The sequence below is a fragment of the Polyodon spathula genome, chromosome 18 (assembly GCF_017654505.1).
Source record: "Polyodon spathula isolate WHYD16114869_AA chromosome 18, ASM1765450v1, whole genome shotgun sequence".
Classification (NCBI taxonomy): Eukaryota; Metazoa; Chordata; class Actinopteri; order Acipenseriformes; family Polyodontidae; genus Polyodon; species Polyodon spathula.
In genome coordinates, this window is record NC_054551.1 from 7927725 (window position 1) to 7950031 (window position 22307).

General features: G+C 37.6%; 1 protein-coding gene across 3 annotated transcripts in view; it reads left to right on the forward strand.

The window, feature by feature from the left end:
• The first annotated feature begins 665 nt into the window (after positions 1-665).
• Positions 666-22307, forward strand: part of LOC121330754 (F-box/LRR-repeat protein 16-like) — a 31284-nt gene continuing 9642 nt past the window's right edge. Inside the window, exons 1-2 of one of the 3 annotated variants that reach the window (XM_041277480.1) lie at positions 17963-18045; positions 18140-18279. The gene's annotated coding sequence lies outside the window, so the exon portion shown is untranslated. The other 2 variants (XM_041277482.1, XM_041277481.1) reach the window with 2 other exon arrangements.

A 22307-nucleotide genomic window follows, 5' to 3' on the forward strand; every position in this document is an offset into this window, starting at 1 on the left:
CATTTCGCTGCTGATTTACTCCAGTTTTATGAAGGAGAGAAACAGTTGGTCTTTATTTGGTTTTAGAATTGGAACATCTCAAGATTAGTCACTGATAACCTTTATACCCCTACCTGCATATAAACATCTGGGTGATCTGTAATCAGTTATATAAATAAACAATAGGTACTGGTGTGAAAATGTTAGACCACTTTATGCTTTAATTAGACACGGTAAACAACTTCTAAAAAGTGTCATGCATTTCACCACTTCACTGATTTAAACTGATTGCATGTGTGACCTGTTAAAGTCATCAGTTAAATTAGACAATCACTAATTTGCCAAGTGTAACAATTTTCCAAGATGTTTGTGGTTTGATTTCATTGCACATCAAATCAAAACAATAGACGCAATGAGGTGTTCTATAAACTGCTATGATGGGTTTGACATATTGATATGATCTAGCATACAGGCATGCACACCTTTATTTTAGCCATGATAACAGACTTTAAAAAAAAAAAAAAAAAAAAACAACTTTTAAAAAGAGTTAACGTGATGAACAACTGATATATGGCGCTGTCTCTTTAAATTGTTTTGGTCTGTCTGTGTGTGTGTAAGTATAAGTGTGTAGGAGGCGAGTTTTGTCTGATAATGAACATACAGTGAATTGGAATTGAGCTTCGTTTTGGGGGCTTGGTTGCTGCTTTTCAGGGAAGAAAATCGTTCTTTCAAAAATTAATAAATCCATAAATATGATTTTTTTTTTCCATGTATAAAACCCAAGACTTGATCAGACATTCTTGATTCGCCTGTATTTAAATTTTCTTTAAATTCTTATTATTATTTTGCAAGAAGATAACGGCTCCGTATGCCGCGTAACAAACCTCATCGATTGGCACAGCATGGCATATAGAATCAAGAAAACACGGTAAGAATACGGTCTTTGTTTTGAATGGGAATTTATTCCTATTTCGGTTTGTGTTGGACGACGAATTACTAGTTCTATGAACACTGCAGGTGGGCATTGCAACAACAAATTAAAGTAATTGTCGTTAAATCACCTTAAAATAACGGTCGACGCATACAGAGAATGTACAGCATTTTACACTAATGCACGCATACATTGTTATCCTTTAATAATATGTAAACTTATTATTATTATTATTATTATTATTATTATTATTATTATTATTATTATTATGCTGTATAGGGAAGTACATTGCATTGGTTTAATTTGAATGTACAGTACACGCATTCATATTGTACACACATAGAGATGTAAGGAAGTACATACATGCATGGCCTAGGAGCCTATCTACTGTGCAGTACGTGGTTGCCCATGCCACACAACCCCAATGATAGCAATTTAGCAAAGTGGAATGATGACATACAGTATGTTGATATTATAAGAATCTTCTACAAGTTTATGCAGTGTTTTTTCGCAGTTTTCCCATGCTTTCCCCATGGTTATACTGTGTATTTACCATAGTTTATCCTGGTTTTCCATGCTTATTAATAAGCTTTACCATCCCTCGCTGGTCTTTACAATACATGCTTTTGTTATGCATTATTACAATTTGCTATGCTTTTACTCATGGACACTTTTTTTATAAGGAAATCAGCTTTCTTTTGATTGGCTTGATCCTGGATAGGTAAATCAAGCTTGCTTGTGCCATGTGGTGAATATCATCAAAACTGCTATTTAAAATACCTATGTATGTTTTTTAATACACTCTCTTATGGAAAAAAAATATATAGCACTGTCTAAAAACACTAGATTCTCATTGTTATCTGGTTCTAAACATATAGGAAGTGGCAGTCATTAAAGAGATGAAAGACCTCTATTGGACAAATAGTATGCCAATGCATGATTATGGGGAGCCAAGTTGAGCTCACCCAACTCATTTCACTTAGCCAGATTCAATCCCAGGCCTTCAAAGAAGAAAGGTACCGTTTTTAGGTATGCCGTGAAGGGAAAGCAGTTTAAAAGTGGACTTGCCTAGCTCTGACCTGGGGGTTTTTGCATTTGATATTTCCAGTTTGAGCAGAGTGATAGTCAGGTATATAAAGCATTGTTATAGGAGCGTGTGTGGGAGCATTGCAATGAGGTTGGAATGTATTGCTCTTCAGGGTGCTGTGTTTCATTTGCTCTGGCAAAACAAAAAAGAAAGAAAGAAATTGCCGCTCTACAGCTGTAGCAATGGCAGTACAGTAGATTGAAACATTATTGCCCAGCGCTCATTATATGTTAGCATGGTGGTATAGATATGGTACAATTCCTGGTACTACAATGCATTACTGGTTACTATCGTCATATCATTGGTAAGTCATTATATGTAAATGTTACCACTGTGGTACCTTTCTACCAATAGGGAATACCATTGCAACTTGCCATCTGAGACCACCACCATAACAACACCTGGACTTGATTCATCAAGAGGCAGATAACATTGAACATTTCCTACCAAAACTACTCTACCTAAGTGTAAATGTCCAACACATATATAAAAGTCCCTTGCGAGCTGAATCTAATTTAAAACGACCTTCATTTTAATCAAGAGTTTTTATAATGAGCATGACACACTTGATCTATTATTAAAAATTCTCTTGAGATAAAGTTTTAAGAATGTGCTTATTTTCTCTTGCAGAATATATTTTTTTTACTATGTTCGTGCTGATTTCCTGAAATAGCTCCCAGTGACCACTTCGCTGCAGTCGTAATGAGTGCTTGTGACACCCAGTAGTTGATCTCTTCTGGGATGTACTGTACTGTGCTGAGTTGTGCAAGTGTCCAAACAGTGTGGAATAGCTCATAGAAGAGCAATATAAGCTTGATTTTCTTACCTGTCATTATCACCCCAACACTCTCGCACACTACATAGCGTTGTTCTGTAGCTTGTTAAATGTTTGACTCCCCTATTTTCATGCCACCACCACACTTTATATTCACTTCCTGTGCAGAAGGTAATAGGGTACCACACGACAATGAAATTAAGTTTTCGGTTATCGATTATCAGCAGCTGGCTTCACCAGAGGTAAAATGAAAATAAAGACTGTGAAACATTATCAAAATAATAAAGAAGTTGTGATAATAAATGAGGGGTTGTTTTGTTTTGAACCTGATTGATAGTTGTTAAAGCCAAAATTAGTTATTTTAGTGAAAGCCAGACAATGTTATGGGGGAAAAAATAAAATGCAGTATACTTAGGGCTTCTGTTTGTTTGGTTTTTATTAATTGTATTTTTCTGTGCTTATTTTTAGCTATTTTCTTGTAAATTGTTTTTTTTTTCAGGCTTTTGTTTTTGATATACTGTATGAAATGAGTGTTTTTGGTTACTTTCCAAAATGCTAGAGCGTTTTTTTTTCTGTCAGAATATATATAGCAACTCAACAGTACTTGCACACTTACCTTCTTTCCTTTACTGTCTTCCACAATGAAATCCCTATGGTCACGGGCACATTCTTCTGGGGTTTTTGTGTGTAGGCATTTTGGTATATTTTGCCACAATTCTGTTTTAAATCCTCTGTATCTTAACTGTGATACGCCTTTAAATCCCGCTAACAAGCCTCGATCCTGATTGTAATCTCGTTTTAAATCTCGCACGCGGAGTTTCCAGTAGAAATGTGGGAATGTGCTGTCACTCAGTAGCTGGGGCAGGTTTAAAGTATTCAGAACGAATCAATGATAGATACAAATCAGGAATGCGGGACATTGCCCAGCAGCACTGGGAAATGTATTTATTATTATTTTTGTAGTATGTTTTATTTTTTTTAAGGGTAAAGTCAACGTCAATTGATTAACCATTTCTGCAGTTTTTCCGGTGTTTTCCTGTGTTTATTGTCTGTCCACCGATTTCATTTCTTTTGTATCGGGGTGCTTTATCAGTTAAAACCAGAAATCAGAAGTCCTAAGTATATTACACGGTGCATGCATTTCCTTGCCATTTCCACGTTTGTGTCCAATTATTACAGGTTCCATATTCTGTACATTACTGTAATCTGAACCTATATTAATTATTACTAATGTAATATACAGTTGATCGTGATATGATACAGCTATCTGAACATTCTTTGTTTCAGGTAGTGTGTATCAGATAGCCATGGACAGGATGCCTCCATTTTACCACCCAGTTATAACATTGTTATGACTGGGACACTGTATCTGCATTTCCCACAGGCATCCGCTCTGCTGCTCACTGGAGTGGATGGAGGTGCTGTGGAGTTGTTTCCTGCAAAACAATGGGTGTCAGGGCACACCCAAGTGTGCCAAGTTAATTTCACATTAGGAAACACCAGTAGGCATTAAGACTCAAATGTTGTTTCTGAATATCTCTCTTAGTTTCTAACTGTGTATATCATTTAATTGGTCAAAGTAATGGATGAACCAATCAGAAAACCCAACAGGAAAAGCCATTAAATGGAGTGCTGGGGCATTTATAAATGACTGCATTGTTGTGCACATAGAAAAAGACTATTTGACTTACCCTGTACGCAAAATACGCTAAGTCATGTAACGGAGCCAACACAGTGGCTTCATATTAAAGTCAAACATGTTTAAAACTTGGCTAACATTTCAACACTGATCACCTTGAACAGTCAGGCTGAGGGACCATGCATTGTACTGCCTTGCTGTTTTATTCCATGGGCATGTTGGGGATGTTGGGAAAATTCATCTCATCTGTATCATTTCATGGAATCTGATGGCTCTCTTAACAGTGGTATTAATTCTTAAAGCCTTTGAGCAGATTTACAGCTTTGTGTAAATAAAGTGGCCTGTGTGGTGTATAGTTTTAATCTTTAGAAAACCTGGTTTCAGAAAGAGAGAGGGAGACAGCGAGCCGCTGGGACACAATGGTTACCAGTCAGAAATGAGAGGCGACTCAAGTGACTCAGTTTATTAAGATTTATTTTGAAATCCTGGAATTACCCGTGTATTGAAACAGAGAAGAAATGTTTTGCCATTGCGTTTGTTGACCTCATTTTCTTAACAGTATAAGAAACCTATCCTTTTACAATTATCTCCTTACAATTCTTTGTGACGGTTATTTATTGATTCATTGCTTTGTGCTCCAGACTGTGTTGCTAACTCTGCATCGTTAAGTCCAAATATTTTTGTAACTTGTTTTCTGCTGTGATGATAATTTCTCATGTTTATAACTAAATTGTGCTGTTGGAAGACCCTAGTGTGGTAGGCTACAGTAGGTATCCTTGAATCTCAGTCCACAGCAACAGTAAGCAGGTCTAGAAACAAATCTTGTTTTATATCTTTTAGATTTCAAATACAACACTGTCAAACAAAAAATAAATGTTAATTTATTGAGGTCAATAGAAACTCACAATTATTCGAGCTATATTGGAAGTCTGAAACTGGATGATTTGTAATTGGGCTTGAATGAATACACAAACACCAGTTCAGATGTCTGTACATCACAGATTCTAGCAACAGCTGCAGTCAGTTCTCTACAGATAATCAGACTTTATTATCAGAGTAGTTGTAAAACCTGCCATAAAATTGAATTGCCACTGAAACTACAATAGACACATTAAACCAGGGCTTCTCAAACTCGGTCCTGGGGACCCCCCTGTGGCTGCTGGTTTTCATTCCAACTGAACTCTCAATTAATTAACTAGACCCTTAGTTGATAATTTGCTTAATTAGACATTTTTATTTGTTTTCATGCTTAAACTGTTGCATATTTCAAGTCAACTATGACATTTGATAAGTAACTTGAACTGTTTAAGAGCTGATAACAAGTAAAAAGATCTAATTAAGCACATTTTTAGTTCAATTAAGGGTATAGTTAAGTAATTGAGAGCTTGGGTGGAATGAAAACCAGCAGCCACGGGGTCCCCAGGAGTATCAAAAAATCAAAAAATAAAACTGAAAACAAGATGAAGCAAAGCTGAGCATTTTCGACTGCTAAAACAGTAAAAAATGCATCTCTTCTACAATATGAAACACCCAACACACAATGTATTAACACAGCATATTTTTTTTTTAAAAATCACAGGATTTCTTGGTGATTTAGTGTTTTCTAAGCACTGGATAAAATGTATTGCAATTCTGACAAAAAACAAGACTGGAATTGGTGAATTTCTTGTAAGTGATTTATAACGTTCTGTGTGCGTGTGAAATTCTGCTTGGTTTTGCTGTTAAGATGTCTTGAATACAGTCTGGCTGCCTGTCTGGATGGAGAGTAAATATGCACGGAGGAGCTGGGCTTTTGCACAGTTCCCTGGCTGCTGCTGGGGCAGAGATTGGGGGATGCCAGTGGCAGGATGGCGGGGGGTAAAGCACACTACAACCCATATGCAAATGCTACTAAGCCCCTTTTCCTCAGAGCAGCCCCACAGGCACATAGACATGCTTTATCAATATTTTCAAACCAGTGATTTCATCCTAACCTTATTGCTATATTTTCCTTCAAGGAAAACCAGAAACATAAATTGTTTAAAAAATGTTAACAGCTCCCTGATATTTGTGTCCCTCAGTTTTGCTTTGTGGTTATGTGTCATTAATAAATCCTCATGTGAATTGATTTGGCCTCTCAGGGTAGGCTAATAAGTAAGGACAGGGAGGCAGGTTTGCTTGCGACTTCTGCTCTTGCCTTCTGGGCACATATCCTAGCTGCAGCCCCTGCTAACAGCTCTGGAAACATTTCAATATGCTTTATGCAATTGGAAGAGCGCAGTCGGGAAGATTTCGAAATGGGCTTCAGTAAAGAGAATTTGAACTGCCCTTTCAAGGAAGGATTTGGCACTGCAAATCCAGTAGTTCAGCCATTGCAATTTGCATTTTATGCTGTGGCCTCAAAAGATGAGGGCTGGTTGCTAGGCACGATATAGACATGTGGTGTTTGATCAGTTTTGTGTTTAAGAACCACAGTATGTTCACTTAGATATTGGAACGGTGAAATTAATAGTGGTTTTTTTTTTTTCTTTTTAATTTAAACATGTGTTTTTTAATTTTATATATTTTGGCAGAGCAAAGCTCTGCCCTTTTTAAATTGGCAGGGATGGGGTTAATTTCCCCTACCTGCCTGGGTTTACTATGTTCAGGTGGCTGGGGTTGATTAGTTGATTAGGTTAATTAACAATCAATCAGCACCCAGCCACCTGACATAAAAGGAGGCCTCTGCTTCTCATTTGGGAGGAGGGAGCTGAGGAAGCAGGTTGGTGTTCTGTTGGTTGTGATTTTTCAATTTTCTAAATCCAGTGAAGGCATTGCCCAGCCTGGAAACCTTTATTTTGTGCATTTGCTTTTTGTCTTTCTTTTTGTGTTTCAGTCCCTTTGTTTTGGCCCTTGTGCACTTTTATTTTGTGTTATTTATAATAAAAATAGTATTTTTGAACTGCAAAAAAAAGCAAAATGTACAAAATAAAGGTTTCCAGGCTGGGCAGTGCCTTCACTGGATTTAGAAAATTGAAAAATCACAACCAACAAAACACCAACCTGCTTCCTCAGCTCCCTCCTCCCAAATGAGAAGCAGAGGCCTCCTTTTATGTCAGGTGGCTGGGTGCTGATTGATTGTTAATTAACCTAATCAACTAATCAACCCCAGCCACCTGAACATAATAAACCCAGGCAGGTAGGGGAAATTAACCCCATCCCTGCCAATTTAAAAAGGGCAGAGCTTTGCTGTGCTATATATATATATAATATATATATATATATATATATATATATATATATATATATATATATATATATAATATATTCATTCATTTTCTTGATCAAAGTGACAGTATACAAAAAACATGAATACAGCTGGTTTCACAACTTTTGTTTCAGATGCACTGGCCTCATAACTAACATACAGGCCTTACCTCCTCAGTAACAACCTTATAAACATTGCCATATAGAAACCCAAATAATTCCCAGGTGCAGACATACAGTGCATGACAGCCCACAATTCAAATGCAATTTCAGATGGCTGTGCAAAGGTCATGCTTTTGATGGGTAGCTATTATTCATAATGAGCTTTTCTAGGCATGACATTGTTACAGAGATTATCCCGTTCTCACTATGATCCATTCTAGTATTGCCATTGTCTTTATAGTTCTTCGGGAGGCTGTCTCCATCTGCAGGACTAGTGTCTCACATGCTGGTTGGCCTCTAGTTTGTTGGCTTGCCTGGTGCTTTCTTTGCCTTGTTTTATTCTTAAGAGATTTCAGTAGTTTATTCCCAGTGGTAGCTATTTCAAGCCCTACACCTCTGTTAGTGGCTTAGACCAATCTTGAATGTTAAGTGGTTAAGTGCTGTGCAGAACAGAAATTACAAAGCAGGATAATAATAAATGCCTGAAGTAGCTCTACCTCTAAAACTGGGAACATACTCTGTTTGCCCATTGTACTGGGTCCTGTCTCCCTGACTGAATTTGACACCCCTGAAGCACTATAAAGGTGCTGTGGTTTACTAAAGTATTGTTGTAGATCAAGCCCACCCATCAATGCTGCACTTGAACCTTGATGGCAATGGCTACTATCAAAACAGTCAAGCACCCATCCACCATGCCAGATTTGTTTGCAGACAATGTGAGGAGCATGACAGAAACTTTAGGCATCTTTTATGGCCACCACAACCCCCAGATCTTAATCCAGTTGTGCATGTTTGGATGAACCTGAATGCCGCATTTGACATATTAATAACATCCCTCGAGATTCCTTGCAGCAACTTATGGAGTCTATGGCAAGCCTTGTCAAGGCAGGGCAAATGAAGGCCTGACCTGATATTTGGCACAGGTCCTAATAAAGTAGCCTGGCACGTATCATTTCTTATGTTCTTATATTCTCAATACCTGTGGCTTCTTACCTAAAGTGCTTGCTGGATCATAATATATTTCTTCCTGCATGTATGTTATTGATTAATGGTGATTTTCACCTGTTAAACTATTGTGGTATTTTCCCGAAGGTAGCAGCAGTTCAGCGCTCGTGGACTGTAAACGTGCAGAGTTCCTTTTGAAGTAGGTTTTTCATTACAAAATAGCTTATTAGCATATTGACAAAACAGATTGTGTTGTACGGACTGGGTTAAGCAGCACCAAATGGAATAGTCATCTTTAAATGATTTGTATTGGCCTCCCAAGTGCTGTTTGTGGTACTGAAAGTACTTTGATTAACTCTGTAGCCAGCTGTGGCAAAGCAAGCAGCACAAGGGCCAAAATAAACAAGCACTAGTGGAGACACAAAACAAATACCTTGCGGTTACAGCGATTAGCTCAGCAGCGGTTGTTTCTTATACGCTGTATTTTTTAGTTCTTTACTTGTAATGTTCCTCCTCTGAACAACCCACCCTGAGTGAGCGATCCTTGCCTCTTTTATGCAGCTGTGCCTGGGCTCAATTGATTGTTAAATTGTTCAAACAGGCCCAGGCACAGTCTGCATGTGAAGTGATTTGGCAGGGAAGGTAATTACTCCTTCCCTGCCAACCGAAAACACTTGTGCACCTCAAACATTCATACATTTAAATAATAACATGCCACAAATACTAAACAATACATGCAAATACAGGGGCAGGGTGTACCCTGTCACACCAGCTCAGGTATCTTTTTGTACAATAACAGGACTGTGCTTTTTCACTGTTTGCTTATTACTATTCATTAGTATTTAAGTAGTGACCAGGGAGGTTGCAGCGGTGAACAGGATTAATAATAAAACAATTGGCAATTCAAATCTAAATTGTGGAGAAAAATGGGATCTAAAACCCATTGGCAATGTCTACATTTATTAAAAAAAAGAAATAAATATATATTTAAACTGCACAATTTTTCATATTACGTTTCTTACTTACAGTCCCTTTCGTAAATGTGATCAGCTCCACATGAAAACAAATAAAAGTATGTACTGATACAGTATGCCTCTCTCCCATTGGCTGAATAAGTAATGAGCACTTTATACTAGCTGCTCTCCATGGTACTGGAGCATGCTCTTTATTGTTCTGTTACACACCCATCTCATCATGCCTGGCTAATTCCAAATTAGGGATTTCCAGGGCAAAACAGGATAGTAGGTTAGCAAGATTAATACATGAGAAGTGGAAACTTGACCTGCTCTGAGGGCATTGAAAGTGCACTGGGCTGCTGGGGGAGGCTCGCTATGGCTACCTTGTGGTCGCTGCGAAGGCAGATGTGTGGTTTAATAGAGTTGCATGGTTATATTTTGGGCTTTCTGTAAACTTTTATACTTGTATATTTAAAAACAGAACTGCACTTACCAACAACACCAAAGAAAATGTGAATTAATTCTTTAACTTGTGCAGATGAGTGTACAAAGTGGTTCATGGCACCTTTTTTTTAAACAAAACCCTAAGTATGAGTAGAAACAGATTTGCACCTTGTGGTTGCTGTATACACATAGAAACACCCGACAACTGCGACACTAACTTATGTAATGTGGGCTGTCCATCATACTTGTGTTCTGTCTCCTCGATAGTCAGACTTTGGGATTGTAAGCACTCTGTTGGCTGGTGCTTACATACCCAAGTTTGCACAAAACACTGGGGTTTCAGAAGAGAGTCCTGAAAGCACTTTTTTGTTGCATATTTTCACCCTCCACAAGGTTTTTTTAAAAACCTTGCAGTCTCGTCCCCTCAAATGCTTTCTTGGTTGCACCTTGTTGATAATGTTATGGCAGGTCACCTGTGCAGTCTTTTAGAGAGCACGTCCCAGAATAACACAACCTACAGTATACGTGTGCATTTTGAACATGCTGAATTCCTCTAATGTCTTTGTAGGAGACCATAAAAGTAATCCGCAGATTAAAACACGCACACTCGCCAATCAACATAAGACCCCCTGCTATTCTAAACCCTTACTCCTGCATTTAACAGGCACAATAAAATATGACATCTACTGTCTGTGAAAAAGATATTTCACCATAATATCTGAGACACTGTAGACTCTTACACAGGTTCCTGCTCCCCTGTACTGTTTCACCTATTTTACAGTATAATCAATATGATACTTTAAATGTGTGGATTGTAATAAATCCATAAATCATCTCCACTATATAATGTGAACTGCAGATCTTCAATACATAACTGCGTTGGCCTGACCTACCCCCTCAGGTAAAGCCTCTTTGAAACCCCATGTGGAAGATTACATTGGTTACGTAACACTGGCTCCTTTGACATTGGCTGTTTATTCACTATTGCTCACCAGAGTTTGGGTCCTGATGCATGCTTCCTACTGCCTGCTCAGTCATTGCCTATTACTGGGGGGAATTCCTCAGTGCTGTTTTGCTGTTGTAGGGTGCTAAAGAAATGAACCACTCATAACAAATATTTATTTTGAGCTACTGAATGTGACATTTCTCAGCAGCAGTGAAAAGTATTCTAACTGCATTATCACTTTGGTAATTCTAAAAGCACCTGGAGCACTGGTACTCGACTGGCCCTCGAGATCTATTCCAGTCCTGGTCTTTATTCTAACCAGGTCCTAAAATTAGTTATTTTCCTCTTGGCAGCTCCAATTCACTGCTGTGTATTACCAGCAAAGTAAAAGGAAACTTGGGCCAAATTGGCAGATCACTAGATGATGACGATGATAATAATAATAATAATAATAATAATAATAATAATAATAATAATAATAATAATAATATTTTATTTTTATATAGCGCCTTTCATAGTGGACCACCATCACAAAGCGCTTTACAAGATACGAGACTAGGGTGTGTGAACTATGCATCAGCTGCAGAGTCACTTACAAAGAACGTCTCACCCCAAAGACGAAGTACAAGGAGGTTAAGTGACTTGCTCAGGGTCACACAATGAGCCAGTGGCTGAGCTGGGATTTAACCACTGGACTGCATAGATCTATGGCAGAAGTGAAGACCAGCCCCTTGGTTTGGGTGAAAGCACCTTATAAAAAAAACACAGTGCAAGCATCATAAAAAGTTCAGTAAAAAATGTACTTGAGGGAACGGTAAGTAATTTAAATACTTTAGCCCATCGCTGCCCTTTTTCCAACTGACATTGTTTTGGCAGGTGTTTCTAATGCTTTGCCCAAGCCTTGTATATCACCTCAGCAGCTGTGGCTGTGGAGACTGGGAGACACATGTCTGCCATCTATACCTGTAAGAAAAAGCATTCCATTCCTGGTTTTACTGTGAGTTTAAAAAGACACATCTCAGCTTGTTACCTATACACTAGGCCTAATCAAGCTTGTATTAAAACCTGGAATGGGTGAAACTGATGTCCAACAGAATTCTTATTTCCATCCCAGTGGTCCACCTCCAGAGTATGTTAGGCAGGGGTCTGTTTTGGCAGTCTTTTTTTTTTTAGTCCCGCCTATGGAAGCAAAGCCACTTTCCACAGTGAGATGCAGCTCTCATTATCAGCATGTGCTGAGCCCCAGGCAAGTACAATTATACTGCTTGGCTGCAGCCCAGGTGAGGAGTTGTTTGGAAGTGGAGCTACACTGAATAAGGAGTCAGTGACCTGTTCTCCAGCTGTTAATTTTATTCACATTACCAGCCCAAGAAGCAGGAACCCTCGGCATATACTGTAGGCATTTACAAAAAGGACCACAGAATGGGGATAAGACATCAAGATAATTACAGTGGTTGTAACTAACAGAGCAATGAGCTTGTTTTGCAGCCAGTAACCTGCTTTGACCATGAGGTTAAATGACCTAGGATGTGGAACAGTAGGAGACTTTCTGAACATTATGCAAGCAAACTGAGACATTTCTTAGTCCTAGATTTAGTTTTTTAACCCTTAGCTGTCCTATGTCAGACCAGGTTCGACATTACAATTTTCCCTTTCCAGTCCGATGTCAGACTCTGTCCGACATCATCAAAAATACATAAAGCACAGGTCTCTAGTCATTTTTTTTTCCAGAAAAAGCTGAAAAAACCTTTCAATAGCCAAGTGAGAATGATAGGAGCTGAATGTTGCCGAAAAAAAGGGCTTATCTGATAGCCCCATGCACCACAGAGATACCATGGACATAAACAATGGAGATAGCTGCTTCCGCATCCAGCACTCAAAGAATATCACGGACATTTGCAGAGCTTTTTGAGCTGTTATAGTAATAAAATAATGACTTGGATCACATTATTGAGGAGTTTGGTGATAAAACAAGTGATCAGGAGAGGATTTATCAGTATGCATGTCTATAAAGAGGTATGTGAAAAATACAGCGAACAAGGGGTGGGGCTTGGCTGGAGATACAGTACTGAGTGTCCTTTTGCGATTCAGTGCCTTTTAAACCTGTTTTACTCTGAAAAAAAATATTTTAAACAGCGTGTGTAAAATAAACAGCGCATGTGAAAAAAAATTGGACCTGACGCGCCTGACAAGCGCTGAATAAATGGACCGCTAAGGGTTAACTTGTGTTTCTTTCAAAACTGCACATTTAACACCTATTTGATAAAGGGAAGTGCAAAATTTGTGCGCTGTACCCAAAGTATACTGTACCTGAGGGAAAAAAAAAATCTCTGAATTGTAATACAGGTTTATGACAATACAGTGGTCTTTCAGTTATCTTATGACATCTCATACAAGGTACACCACCTAACCAGGACCATTACTTTTCGAGTGATAGGCCTACTTGCTGTATGTGGTATTGTGCCCTGTGTAGCGTGGTATGCATTGTAATGTGATTTTAGCGTTACATTTCTGTACTCTACATTTAAACCTGAAAATGAACCATGCTGCAAATTAATCAATTCCCTTGGCCTCCTACTCTAGTAACGAAGAAGTGGCTTGTTGGGGGCGGTGTGTGGGCAGGAGTACTGAATTGCTGAAGGGTTTGTGCAGCCCAGCGGTTTGAGGTAAGAGGCAGAGGAAGTGGTAGGAAGCTGGTTTGAGAGCAGTACCTGAAGCATAGAGATGCAATGCAGCAGATAGTGGTGTCAGCTGTCACCTGGGAAAGTGGTTAGCTTGCTGGGCCGCTATGATTCCTTCGACAAGTGCAGTTGTCAGTGTGCTGGGTTGAAATTTGAAAAGTAGCAGACAGTAAGACTTCTTTAAAGGCAAGTGTGTTGTACTGTAGAAAGTTTAAGTTAAAGAGGTTACAATTACAAAAGCAAATGTGCCTGCTTATTTGCTAGTATTTTGATGGAACTTGATGTATAATGTGCTAAGATTATTTCTTTTTTTATCCTGGGATGTGGCTGTAGACCCCCTTTAACACTGAATCAATATGGCTAGTTGATTCTAACCAACAGAAATCGCAACAGCTAATACCTTAGTTTTTTTTATTAAAAAAATAAATAAATAATAAAAAAATTAAAAACGGCATGGGACATACCTTTTTAAGCAGTCTCAGCCAAGCCCTTCAAAAGTAGTGTAGCACATCACAGCAGATCAACACCCAAGTAAGACATTAGACATTTAGACATTAGAAGAGTTGACCAGACTGTCAGTGAGGCAGTGACGAGCGTGGCTCAGCCAAGACAACAGAAATGAGGACGACAATTCCTTCCCCCTTTTGTTTTATTATATGTATTTCAACATTAAACCTGGAGGTATTACTTCCTAAGAAACATCTTTTTGCATTAATTTCATATTAAACCCATAGTTCATAAGAACATAAGAACATAAGAAAGTTTACAAACGAGAGGAGGCCATTCGGCCCATCTTGCTCGTTTGGTTGTTAGTAGCTTATTGATCCCAGAATCTCATCAAGCAGCTTTTTGAAGGATCCTAGGGTGCCGGCTTCAACAACATTACTGGGGAGTTGATTCCAGAACTTCACAATTCTCTGTGTAAAAAAGTGCCTCCTATTTTCTGTTCTGAATGCCCCTTTGTCTAAACTCCATTTGTGACCCCTGGTCCTTGTTTCTTTTTTCAGGCTGAAAAAGTCCCTTGGGTCGACACTGTCAATACCTTTTAGAATTTTGAATGCTTGAATTAGGTCGCCACGTAGTCTTCTTTGTTCAAGACTGAACAGATTAAATTCCTTTAGCCTGTCTGCATATGACATGCCTTTTTAGCCTGGAATAATTCTGGTCGCTCTTCTTTGCACTCTTTCTAGAGCAGCAATATCTTTTTTATAGTGAGGTGACCAGAACTGGGCATCATAAAACAGGCAGTATTTTAAAGTGTCGCCAGTAACTTTTTACACCAGATGTCTGAAAATAACATTCAAAATTATTCAGTTGAATGTTGTTTTTGTAAAAAAACAAATGGTGTGTGTATAATAATAATAATAATAATAATAATAATAATAATAATAATAATAATAATACAAGTGCAAGAAATAAAATGTTATTTGATGTACTGTGCAGTTTTGAGCTGGACTTGAGGCCTGGATACCTCCTCGTCCACTTGTATCCTAAATTAAACAAATAGATCCAGGTTCACTGGGACAATGCTTTTTTGTAACTCCATTACAGTGCATTCTGGTGCCTGTAGTCCTGTTAGCCAATGCATTTGGATGTGTGTGAACAAACCTATTGTCCCAGTGAACCCAGGGGCCATATGGTCACTTGGCATTGAATGACTCTTCCATAATACACCTGTTTAGGTTCTTGTTTCCAAGTATGCAATTACAGTGCATCATATTTTGTTTTTAGCATCCAGCATTTTTTGATACCAAAATGAAGCCTTTCACATTTTTCTGTTGAGGCTCAATATTATCATGGATGGAATTCAGGCCTTAATGCTCATGTTTGTGATGGACCGCAACATCTGTTCAGTGTTTCTTAAAGATTGCTGGGATGGAACTTGGATTCACTAAGACGAAAATGCAGAACAACACAAAGAAGAGATCAATATGTGCCAAATGTATGCCCCTTTCTCTGGGTCAGACATTGCTGGTGGTACTTATATTCTATAGGATTGTCAATGTTGCAAAACCAACAAACGTATTGAAGCTGCACATCTTGAATTGGCATTCTGCTTTAACAAAAACAAAACTCTTGTGGTTTCTTTCAAAACTGCTCTTGAATTAGAAGGAAAACAATTATTTGTAAAGCTAACTAGGCCATCTGATAGTTTACAGTTTATTGTAAGTTATCTGTTTTGTGCTGTAGCAGTCGCCTCTCTGGAGAGTTGATTTAGTTAAATAAGATAGCAGGGTCTCCCACTGATGCCTGCACTTGTGCAAGATACAGTTAGCATACCTACCTGACTTGAAGTCTTAAAGCTGCAGTCTATCTTAAAGTAGCAGCTATAGCCAAAATATCAGACCAAATACAGCTATCATAGCTTCAGCATATTCGCCATTTGGTCATAATCTTCAGTGTATAAAAAGCAATTTAAAAACACTAGACGTATGGTGACATAATAGTTGTGTTGTGGTTCTTTAATGTACATGCATACTACCTCTTTCTTATTTAAATGATCATTGTATCTTGTTGCACCTAATGCCTCAGGGTTATCCTATGTTTTATGATCATATTGTGACTTCAGTGTGCATCCTCTGTATATTTGAATACAGAACTGAGCGTTCTTGTGAAACACTGCAGCCCTGTGCAGCATCATACTTCAATCACAAAGATTTTTTTTTGTTTAATTTTTTTGTTGCTCAAAGACCAATGCAAAATAAGGTTGTTATTGCAGTCTAGGATTCCATGTGAAAGGCAGATCCTGTTTGCTGCAGTCGTCACTTATAGTTGTTAAGAAACAACACTCTCAGGTAACCAAACGGATATTAGCCAGTTGGAGAGGCAGAGTCAATGAGCAGTGAATCAAGCAACAGCGTCCGTTGCTAAAGGATGTGCCATACATTTTATTTAATGAAGTCTGCATCCTATAGTATCCTAATTACTGTACTCACCCCCCTATTAGGATACACTATAGGATAAATGATGTTTTAGAGATAATGTTACACACTGGGGGGACTTTGTTTGCTGGATTTCATTTTCTTAAACTTTTTTTTTTAAATACTTGTACTGTCGTCTTCCCCGTCCCCCCCCCCCCTTGAGACAATATAACGAGCTTATAAACCATGTTATAATTTCACAAGCCAACATACTTACAGTAGTACAGTGTCTTTTTCCATACAGTATTTTGGGTTCTGTAATATAATTTAAAGTTTAAGGTTAGTTTATAGGCTCCTTAACATTTATTTTGTTGGCTTTAATGCTAAAGCTGACTGTGTTGTATTATGGAAAAGTATGGCTAACTTTCAAATTATAATGGCAAACTTGTAAAAGGGAAAAGCCAGCTATTTATCAGTTTGGGAACCCTTTCACAATGCTTTGAATCAGGCAAATGTGTAGGCATTACATATACCATGTAGATAAATATATGTTGAATTCTGTGTAAATGGTTGTAATTTTAAAGTATTACATTGTTCCAATTTGACAAGTCTACTGTATTTTCCCCATTGTAGCTGCACTTTCAGGCTATTCACCTACAGCATTTTATCATGGTACATTTACCTTCACGTACTATGATGTGACCATGCTTTACGATACTTGGTTTGTATCTTTATGCTATGTGCTTTACTGCACTTTATGCTTTTAGCGTGGTATACTAGATAGTAAATCTAAAGAATATACATGCTGCATGAAGGGTATGAGAAAATAAATAGCCCCATTCACGATTTTTTTTATTAAATTTGTTCGAAATTAAATATATATATATATATATATATATATATATATATATATATATATATATATATATATATATATATATATATATATATATATATATATATATATCTATATATATATATATATATATATATATATATATATATATATATATATTAATATATATATAATATATATATATATATGAGGTATATATATACATACTGTGGATGGATTCCACTGGAGTTTGATGTGGTACCTACCAATAACATGTGGCCTACCAATAATCTAATAATAAATTAATAAATAAATAAAATCTACATTGCATAAAGCTGGTAAAACAAAAACGTTAAAAATGAGCAAAAGAAAATGTCGTTTTATAACTATGTCTTTGGTATGAATCGTTCTATGCCTGTAGTCTTATTGGGGCAGTTGAACCTGGTGGTACAGTACTGTCAAAAAGGGGATACTGCAGCTTTAAGCGTGGGCCGGTCGGGGTTTGTCTGTTTGAGCGGATATGGCACTGTCAAGAGTTTCACGTTTCATTCGGATGATTGCTGGAGAGTTTAATGACAGGTATAAGCGGTCATCATTGGAATTGTGTTGGTATATTTAGCTGTCTATTTATTTATTTATTTATTTATGTATGTATGTTCTCGGTTGATTCCAGACTCTCTCCCTAAACATTGTACGCTGAATACAATTCCCGATGGATACTAATAGCATGGCGATTTCGAATCGATCTAAAGGCAGAAGATAAAGAAACGTCCACACATATATTCACAAAGGGAACAATCGGGATATTGTAAGGTAAGGGATTCAGTGCATTCTTATTGTGCTTGTAAACGCCAGGATTTATTTGTTTTGTTCTTTGTATGAAATTCATTACGCACACTCAAGATACACAGCCAATGCATGCCGATTCGATTTATATTCTCACTGTCCTGATTCGTTTTGCAAATAATAATAATAATAATAATAATAATAATAATAATAATAATAATAATAATATATATCTTAAAGCTAATACTTAATAAACCCTGTTTTGTGAACACGTAACATAGCGAACGGTTAATATGTATTGTTTTAATGTATGCGTTTATCTGTTTGATTTTCGATTGACATAATGAAAATCATGTTCACTGTTTTGTTATGTTGGGTATAAACCTGAAAGAATGCAGCAGTCTTGTGTATTTGCTTGTAAAATGAGATAGCTAGTCATTTTGCCTCCAACGTGCCTCTAAATCTCATCTGTTGTATATTCTTAAATCAGAATGGCCATACATCTATTTCATTAATTGTTTTTAACGTTAATGTATCTATATTGTCCAACAGTAATTTATGCTAGCTATTTTATTAGAAACACGCACGAAAATGTTAGGTCGGGGAGGGATCGTCAACAAATTCCTTTGAGTAAAACCGCTGTACATGATTTGTATACCGATTCTCCCGATCAGCTACTGTGTATTTAAGTACACGTATTTTTTTCGTTTTTTTTTAATATTATTTGACTAATATTGTTGGACTGTACGTATTTTTTATTGTTAGTACATCCTTAATAAATACACACGGTCCCTAAAGTGGGCAGAACTACTGTTACATAATGCTGCTGAATCGCTCGCATCCCTAACAAGATAGCGAAAAAAGACAATACGTTTCAGCGGTGAGAGTTTAGATGATTGAACTGTACACGTTTGACATTTGATCACTAAATTGAGTATGAAGTACACAGTCGCCATATTAAAATACTGATACTTGTATATGAAATCTCATAAAATCAAAATAATTGTATTTCAGACATATTTGGAATGCATTTTTTGTTGCAATAATTTTGTTTGGCCCAGCTGTGTATGAAATATAGACAAGGTACAAACTGGGGTGTGTAATTATATATGTGTGTGTGTGTGTGTCAGTGCCTTGCAAAAGTATTCAGACCCCTGACCAGTTCTCTCATATTACCGAATTACAAATGGTACACTGAAATTTCGTTCTGTTTGATATTTTATTTTTAAACACTGAAACTCAGAATCAGTTATTGTAAGGTGACATTGGTTTTATGTTGGGAAATATTTTTAAGAAAAATAAAAAACTGAAATATCTTGCTTGCTTAAGTATTCAACCCCTGTGCTGTGGAAGCTCCCAGTTTGCACCGATGAAAGAAATTGCCCTAATGAGGACACAGTTACCTTACCATCGGCCTCCACCAGTGAACCATTAAAGTTGCTGTCACATTTTCTGGATAAAAACCCCGCTGTTGAAGGATCATTGGTAAGGCTGTGAATCTGAAGGAAAATGAAGACCAAAGAGCATTCTACAGAAGTTAGAGATAAAGTAATACAAATGCATACATTAGGGAAAGGGTACAAACTAATATCCAAGTGTTTGGATATCCCAGTGAGCACAGTTGGATCAATAATCAGAAAGTGGAAGCTGCATCACACCACCCAGACACTGCCAAAAAAAGGCCATCCCTCAAAACTCATAGCTCAGACAAGAAGGAGACTTGTGAGAGAAGCCACAGAGAGGCCAACAATCACTTTGAAGGAGCATCAGAGTTCAGTGGCTGGGAGTTGAGTAATGGTGCACCAGTCAACCATATCAAAAGCTCTGCATAACATTGGCCTGTATGGGAGGGTGGCAAGAAAGAAGCCGTTACTCAAAAAGTACCATCTGAAAGCACGTCTGGAGTTTGCCAGAAAGCATGAGAGTGACCCAGCTGCAATGTGGGAAAAGGTTTTGTGGTCAGATGAGACCAAGATAGAGCTTTTTGGCCAAAACTCAAAGCGCCATGTGTGGCGTAAACCTAACACTGCGCATGCCTGAAGACACACCATCCCTACAGTGAAGTATGGTGGTGGCAACATCATGCTATGGGGATGCTTCTCATCAGCAGGGACTGGGCATCTTGTTACAATTGAAGGAAGAATGGATGGAGCAAAATACAGGAAAATACTGCAAGATAATCTGCTTGTCTGCTAAAAAACTGAAGCTTGGGAGGAAATTCACCTTTCAGCAGGACAATGATCCCAAGCACAAGGCCAAAGCAACATTGGAGTGGCTCAAGAACAAAAAGGTGAATATCCTACATTGGCCCAGTCAAGGTCCTGATCTCAATCCCATTGAGAATCTGTGGCACTATTTGAAAATTGCGGTCCACAAGCGTTGTCCAACACAAGCTGAACAACCTGGAGCAAGTCTGCCAAGAAGAATGGGCCAAAATCACTCCGACACTGTGTGCAAAGCTGGTACATACTTACCCCAAAAGACTTAAAGCTGTTATTGCAGCAAAAGGTGGCTCTACCAAATATTAATGTGTGGGGGTTGAATACTTATGCAAGCAAGATATTTCAGTTTTTTATTTTTCTTAAAAATATTTCCCAACATAAAACCAATGTCATCTTACAATAATTGATTTTGAGTTTAAGTGTTTTAAAATAAAATATCGAACAGAACGAAATTTCAATGTACCATTTGTAATTCTGTAATATGAGGGAATTGGTCAGGGGTCTGAATACTTTTGCAAGGCCCGGGATATATATCATATATAGATAGATATATATAGAGATAGATAATATATATTATATTTATATATATATACACCACACACACAAATTACACCCCAATGTGGGTAAAAATAAAAGTATTTAATATGAGGTGTACACATTGTCTATGAAAAGATTGTATCTGACATAATTTTATATTTTTATGGTGAATATTTAAAACCATGAAATACACATATTCCATATCTTTTCATTGAATGGCTTTGCATTTGTCCTTCTTATATCGTTCTCAAATCAGGGGTAACCAAACTCTGTTCTGGGTGCCAAATATGTTGATCCCGATATTTTTAATCTGATCTCTTTAAATCTCACCTGAGACGAGATTCTATTGGCTGGCATCTTCAACTGGTAATCCACCAATAGGACACTGTGTTCAACTACTGATATAAATTCTTTATGCTGTAACTAAAACCCAAGCAGACACCAAACGCTGTGTGTGTGTGTGTGTGTGTGTGTGTGTGTGTGTGTGTGTCTGTGTTTTTAAAGGGAATATGTAGCATTTGTAAATAAAAGTAAGTGAAAACTGAAATTGTTACTAAAAAGAATTGATCATTGTTGGCTGCCAAAGACGGTTGACTGCTTTTTCCCGGTGACTTGTGTTGAAGAAATAGGCTCCTTTCTTGGATTTATTAGCTCATAAGAGAAGGTGACCCTCTAGTTCAGCTGGTTGGGGTTTATTGTACGGTTTGTTCTGGGTAAAGTGAGCCTCTAGTCTAATATATTATTGTTAATAAACCAGATTGTACGTACAATTACAGGGTTGTTCCTAATAGTAATTAATGCTTTATGTTTTGAAAAATTATTAAAAAGTTTATTCCGTTATATATGCATTCCATGGGAAAGATGCAGAACTTTTTTTGGAATCTATCTGTTATTTTCCTTTCTGAATTGCGCACAACAAACTCCCCATTGAAGACCATACACATTCAGTACAAATACACAGTGATACTAGAGTACTTTGACCAAATAATATCTAAACAGTAGGCGTCTTGCTTGCAAGCTATGTTACTCTGCCTGTCAGTCCATCAGCTTGTGATCCCTACATTGAGAATGAAAGATAAACAGATACATCAGTTGCCCTTTTGATTACGGTGGCTGCAATTGCATTATCAAAAGTCTCTTGTTCGCTAAAGCTTCTCACATTGATTTGTGACATATTGTCCGTCCCTGGTGGCGACATTTGTTCACACATTAAAATTGACTGGGATGTTACAATCTGGCGTTCAGTTTGGTTCACGTTACCAGCAGGCCACTGGGTGAAAAAAACTAAAAAAAACA